Genomic DNA, 6,928 nt, shown 5'->3' with positions numbered 1-6,928 from the left:
CTCTAGGGCATTTTCCTCTCTTTTATAAGTGCTGTGTTTCATATTTCTCAGTAGCCTAAGGAACCATTCAGTGGCCCTCCCTAAGCTAGGTGCCTACAGCCGAGGTTACTGATCCAGTCCCCTGCAGGAACCCTTTCCTTCTGCTTTCACAATTTCACACTTCTAACTATAGAGCAGTCTGAGTTCAGTAAGAGGTGACAATCACCTCAGTGCAAAATGCCCCCCTGAACTGGCAGCTTTTCTTGTAACACAGAGCCATTTGTTCAAGTGACAGGAAGGGTGATGCTGGCTTGGGAATCAGCCTCCTGGGCACGTTTTCTAATCCCTGTTTATGGAAGAGAGCAGGCAAGACACTTTAGACACTGAATCCCTCTTTCTCCAGGGAAACAACAAAGACCAGTGTTTAGTTCCCTTGGTTCTCAGTGACAAGTTTAAAACTAGCCTGTGCTCAGCAGTTTGCCTTTTGGACATTCCCACCTGGAAGCCTGATTTTCCTGTCTTCGTTGGAGAGTGACTGTCAGCCCAGCAAGTCACCCCTGCAGATGGCATGGCAGGGCAGGTGCTGACAGCAGCTGTGCCACAGCTGCTCCTCTCGGCTCCTACAGCCCATTGCTGGCTGCCTGCTGAAGTGCTCTCAGCTGCTGAAAGCAAACTGCCACAGTGGACAGAGAACTTTGTTTTCTTTCTCGCATTTGGGACAAATAGTGACTATAGAAACCATCTCCCCTAAAAAATTCCATCTGACAAAGGTCATTCATGTGGCTTAGTAACAGCACTTAAAATTAGACAGCTAATTTAGACATCTAAACTGATGTCTACTACATTTTCCTACTTCATTTTTTTTGTCTGGTGTGTGGAGAAAGAAAAACTCAGCCAGAAACTTTTCAAAGCTGGGTCTAGAAGTCAGAAGCTGTTTAAAAGTCAGTGTTGAGTTACATTAAAATGCAGTGGAACATCTGGATCTTCTGATTTGACCTCTAAAAGGACTCTTTCCTCTGCAATGGAGGAATAGGCACATACAAGACTAGACAACTCCTTCCATTAAATATTGTATCAGTCTCCAAAATGTGACTGTGTGAGGAGGAATAGCATTAGCACTTTTCTACTTGATAATGCGATCCAGCAGAAAGGGAAAATGTTACATTAGAAAACAGATACTGATTTTATGTAGACTACAGGCATCTTCTTTGTAAGCTTCATGCAGCAAACCACTTGGAAGTTGATTCAAAGCCCATAACAATGAGACCACTTCTTACTACGTGCATGTCTTACTGTGTGCAAGTTTTACTATGTTTATGTCTTCAAAGAGATGTTTAATCTCTATTCAGCAAAGCACACTAATGTGCATTTAGGTCCCATTGAAGGCAAATACTCCCCCATAAACTTATTATTAATCTGCAATTTTTAAATACAGCATCACCTATGTTTGAAATCTTTCCTCACTTTGGAACTCTAGTGTTTGAGAAAGAAAAGCCATATGGAACTAATCATGCACATTTTGTCTAGCAGATAGGCATTATAGCAGATTGTGTTTCCCTTCAAGTACTTGTCCATATGAGCATGCAAACTGTGGTGAGCATATAGCTGAACATGCAAGACAAGATTTTTAGCCCTAACAACATCCATACTGATGTACCTCCTGCTTAGCTGCATAATTATGAGATGTGCACACTCATCACTGCCTATCTGCCAGCCAAATGAAGCTTCCTTCCTTTCTTCTTTTCCTTTTCATTTTCCTTTTCCTGCCCTCACAAAAACCCTACTATTTTTTAGCTTGTTTTCACCTTATTTTCTTTCATTTAACAATTGGTCTTTCCCCCTTGTCTGCTGTCTCCTCACTCAGAAAAGTAGAGCTCAGATTACAGGAGAGAGAGTTCTCTTTCTGGCAGATATTCCATACAGCAGTACATTGCCTCACAGAAAGCCATGATCACAGAAAGTAAATCATCTCCTGAAACTTCAGTATCAGCTTACAGAGAACAAAGAGAGGATGAACACTGCAGGATTTCTGCCAACCGTAACCCCAGGACTGGGAAGGAGGCATCAATCACCACTAATCCTTATATGTTGAACTGTGTAAGTCAGATGCCAGTAAAGACCAAATAGTAAAGTTTAATCAGCTCAGAAAGATCTGTGGTTCTTTGTCTTTAAAAGGTGATGGGGATAGTTCCAACTCAAATTAGCAAAAAGTCTGACACTGTGTCATTTTTGTTCACGTCACAGCACTGGACCTACAAGGCAAATTCATCTCAATTCTTTTCACTTTAGGCTTCTTAGCATGAGGCATTCTGAGTATTCTTTGTTAAGTTGTTTGGACTCTAAACACATTCATCCCAGCTCTTGCAAATAGACCTAAGCACTAGGTCATGACACAAATTCACACTTACCAAAACACGTATGGTACAGATAAGTGTGTATATTATTTTCTAATGAAAAATCAAATTTTAGAATACGTGAACAGTGTTTAGGGAGGTGAATATTTTAATCCCTCTAAGTGTAAAGATTTGCATTAATCTTTCTCTGTAAAACAAAGGAGGAAGAAAATTCAAGATCAAGACAGGTAAAATTTCTCTAAAGTGTCCTAAAGTATTCTCCTATGCACTAGGCTCCTCTGTGATTAAAGCTGTATATCTGAGCACTCCCCAGTTCTCTAAACTAGTGGATATACAATCTGGGAGACTCCAAAGCTCTTTGTTCATTAGCATTTTATCTCTGAATTGCATTGCATTAATAAATACTTGTCCAGCATGAAATATTGAATGCCAGGAGAAGGTAATATGGAGGAACTTAAATTTCCCACAGGGCAGATGGATATGAAGGGAGAGGGTAGGAATCTATGGCAGGGTAAAATCTGAAACGTTTTTGTAATGGCCACCATTTGGATTAGACAGAGGATTGTAGTGTCAAATGGGCTTCCAGCAGAGTGAGATGGAGAAGTTTGGGGTTTTTTAGAGCACTAATTTATCATATAGCTGTACTTGTGAGTGGTGTATAGCTGTTTCCCTCATACATATGTAAGAGAATGAAAAGGGTATGTTACCAACATCATAACCAAGCATTCATATTTTACAGTCCCAGCTGGGACTGAATGAATATTTTATGAACTGAAAAGGTAGTTTGGGTTCACTTGGCACAGTTCACATGGCAGATGATTGGGAGCTGGCCTCAATTTGAGCTGTAAGGTTTGCAGTGAGTGAGAAAGGAATCGAAGGCAGTAGGTGTGTGTACTTCCACATACACTGCTGCAGAACCTGGCCTTGAAAATTCTCACTGAGGCTGACAATTTTATATAAAATACCTTAAAAATAAAAGACATAATGACTCAAACTCATGTTTTCTGTCAGCAGGTCAGCTGTAGGTGTGACTACACCCTAATTCTGGCCAAAGAATTGATTTACTTCACCAGGAAAAAGCAGCAATGATGATGCTTGCCCTTGCTTCATAACTTGTACAATGGTTGGGAATAAACAGTCTTTTGAGAGAGAACAAGAACTGACCCAAATCTGAATCAGCTCCATTAATCAAGTAATGAAAAGTGCTGAAAGCAAACTGTATTTCCATTTTTCAGTGGTCTAAAACATAGGGAGGTGGGGCAGTTTTGCAGTATTTTCATTGTTTGGCCACTTCAGTGAGAAATCAGTCATTTGAAAAACATGAGTGATTAGAAACTCTCAGCTGGCTTTCAATTAATGGAGAATAAGAATATGGAAAAAAAAATTCTTCTAATGTTTCAGGTGAGTTATGTTATATATTTTAAACTGCTGTTGAATTTGATCATTCTGACAACATTCTCCATAGAATGCAGAACACTCCTCAAAGAAGAAATATTAATTCATCTCCCTTATAGAGAGTAAAAAGAACAGCAATGGTTCAGCATATACCTGTGAGCAGAAAAAATGTGCTGCACTTTCTGAGGGTGTGAAGAAAACAATGTCTAAAGGAATTATTCTGGAGTGATTAAATAATTGTAAAAGATGTGGAAAGTATTATTTTATCTTGGTTGTTTTGTTTACCTTTGTCTCATTTTCCAAATGGGTTCCTGCACTTATTCAGTACACCAGAAATTTTAAACAGCCAGTGTGCCTATGAGTGTATGTGTTTGACAAACATAAATAAAATTTATATAAAATATAAAATTTATATTACAAATTTATAAATAAAATTTTATTTAAAGTTTGTTTATACTTCTAATTGCAATCCTTGCATTCCTTGCAATAAATACATAAAAGCATGACATATCATTCTTGCTTCAGCCATTACTCAGTGATGTTAAAAAAGTCAAATGTGCAACTGAAAGTGGTAGATTTATGTCTTGTTTGAAAAAGCTCAATATCAAGCCAGAGGAATTCAAATAAGCCCTAGGTTGACTTGCAAAAAATAAAACATCACTTTCATATGTCGCAATAATATTTCACTTTAAATTTAGAGATATTGTTGCTCTTTATCATGGGAAATTAAAATATAATAAAATCACAGCAAGATTGCAGAATATTTTTCACCTGAGCAGCCGTCAGGTCCCATGAGGGAGGTCCTGGGCCTCCTGCTCTGGGTATCCAAATGTTGAATCTGGAGAGGGCAGGCCTGGACTGCCTCCTCTGGGACAGCTGGTGCTGAGGATAACCTTGGATTAAATTAAGGCAAAACAATGCCAAACAACCGATTAGAAAGTTTTAGCTATGGAAGCAGCAATTTAAACTTTTAAACCTTATGATAGGTTGAACAGTCCACGTCAGCAACAACTTAAAATTTCTGCAGCATCATGGAGTTAAACTCCATCGAACAGCCTGTAACAGCAGCACATTAAACTTTTAAGGAGATGAAGAAATGAAGAAGGAAAAATATGAAAATTAGAGGTAAAGGATCCATGTCAGTACCCAGGGTTCCAGCACCATCTCTGGTGTGGTTCCTGTGGATGGTGGGTGCACACACAGCCCCCTCAGTAGTGCTATTTACCAAACAGTTTTCATGCAGGCACCTTTTGTTGTTCTCAAACTTTTCAGAAAGTTTGGGTTGTTTCATAGTTTCAATTCCCCTGTCAGAGACACAACTGCAATGCTCTACAAATCTGGTTTTAGAGATAGTTACCCAAGGTAAGGAAGGTGGTCTCAAAAAAGCACTATTCTGCCTCCAAGACCCCCTTTCTTAACATCACCTTAACTCATTGGCATGGTAACATTCCTTTTCCCCTCTGCCCAGTGTTTGAGACATGAGCTCTTTCAGGTTTACATTAACCCTTTCAGGATTTCAGCCTCTCACAGCAGCTCTCCTCTTTAGAATGAAAACTGCATCCTACTTTCCCTACCCTGTAACTGAGAAATTGCCACAGACACTGAAAGCACACAGCAAACCCTTGGCTAAGGCAAAAACTGAGATGAGATTCTCCAATTTGTGAATCTGTGTTCCAACCACCTGGTTAGGTAACTTTTATTCCAGGAGCAAATATTCAATCTCTATTATGTGCAGTACAATCTAGGAAACAACAAACAGAGGGCTGAAACCTATTGTTTTAGGCACTCTGACAACACAAGCCAGAAATACAGTATAGCAGGAGGAAATGGAAGATGGAAGAGCAGTGCACAGGAGCATATTTGTTTCTTCTGAGGGCATTTGTCCTTGGTTTTCCACATATCCTGACAATACTACAGCCTTAAGATGAATTTGAAAGACTTAAAGTGTGTTTGGACAAACTTTGGTTGATGAAATAATGACTGAAAGTAATCAGCAGCCACACAGAAGAAACACAATGGTTTGGGGTTTTTTTACTTAGATATGTACATACAAAGATATATGGAAAATGACTCAAGTTGTCAAATGAGAATGAGGTTAGGATTTGCATTGAGCTTAGTTATCACATTAGACTGCTACAATAGAATCACAGACTCAAGAAAACATTTAGGTTGGAAAAGCCCCTAAGATCCAACTGTTAACTGAGGGCTCCTGAGTCCAGCAGTACACTACATCCCTAAGTGAAATATCTACATGTATTTTATATGTACACCACGTCCCTAAGTGAAATATCTACATGTATTTTATATGCACACCACGTCCCTAAGTGAAATATCTACATGTATTGTATTTTACCTTCAGGGATGATGACTCGGCCTCTTCCCTGGGTTCTTCCTCATGTAATGCTTGACAACACTTTTGGTGAAGAAAATTTTCCTGAAATCCAATCTAAACCTCCCCTAGCAGAACTTGAGGCCATTTAATTTTGTTCAGTTGCCTGTTACTTTGGAGAAGATACCACATCCCATTTGCCTAAAACCTCCTTATAGGTAACTGTAGAGAGTGACAAGGTCTCCTCCAAGCCCCTATTTCTCCAGGCTAGACACTCCCAGCTTCCTCAGTCTCTCCTCAGAAAACAGGACTGGCCCCAAAGCTGAGCCCTGGGAAACATCCCTGGTTTCTGTCCCCAGCTGGATGTGGCTCCATTCCCCACCCCTCTCTGGGCCTGGCCCCACAGCCCATGTTCTACTCAGCAAAGAGCACACCCACCCAAGCCATGAGCCATCTCCAGGAGAATATTTCGGGAAATGGAGTCAAATGCTTTACTAAACTCCAGGGAATCTGGACCCACAAACTCTCCCTCATCTGCTGAGTGAGCCATCTTGTCCTGGGAGGGGATCAGGGTAGTGTAGCAGGCCTTACATCAAGTACTTCAGATCTTCCTCCTCCTCCTTTGTCACTCTGTTTCTCCCCATCCATTAAAGGCTGGAGATTCTCCTGAGCCTTCCTTTTGTCACCAATGTACTTATGGAAACAGTTGTTATCATCTCTTAGGGCACTTTTAGGGCCAAATTAACTTACAGTCAGGCTTTAGCCCTTCTGATTTTCTCCCTGCACAACCCCATGAAGGTTGTGCAGTGCTCCTGAGTGGCTGCCCCTTCCCCAAAGGTCATAAACTCCCTGGTTCCATCTGAGTTCCACC

General features: G+C 40.3%; 1 long non-coding RNA gene across 1 annotated transcript; it reads right to left on the bottom strand.

Moving 5' to 3' along the window:
- Positions 1–442: 442 nt before the first annotated feature.
- LOC147653936 (uncharacterized) lies at positions 443–6,908 on the bottom strand. The gene is made up of 4 exons (XR_015284084.1): positions 6,649–6,908; positions 6,082–6,141; positions 4,500–4,621; positions 443–652 (listed from the first exon to the last, which is right to left on the bottom strand). It is a non-coding gene; the product is annotated as an uncharacterized LOC147653936 (long non-coding RNA).
- Between the last annotated feature and the right edge of the window lie 20 nt (positions 6,909–6,928).

Source organism: Cyanistes caeruleus, chromosome 3 (assembly GCF_971803275.1).
Source record: "Cyanistes caeruleus chromosome 3, bCyaCae1.hap1.1, whole genome shotgun sequence".
Lineage (NCBI taxonomy): Eukaryota > Metazoa > Chordata > Aves > Passeriformes > Paridae > Cyanistes > Cyanistes caeruleus.
Note: the sequence above shows the minus strand (reverse complement) of the source record. Positions and strands in the feature narration are given on the sequence as shown.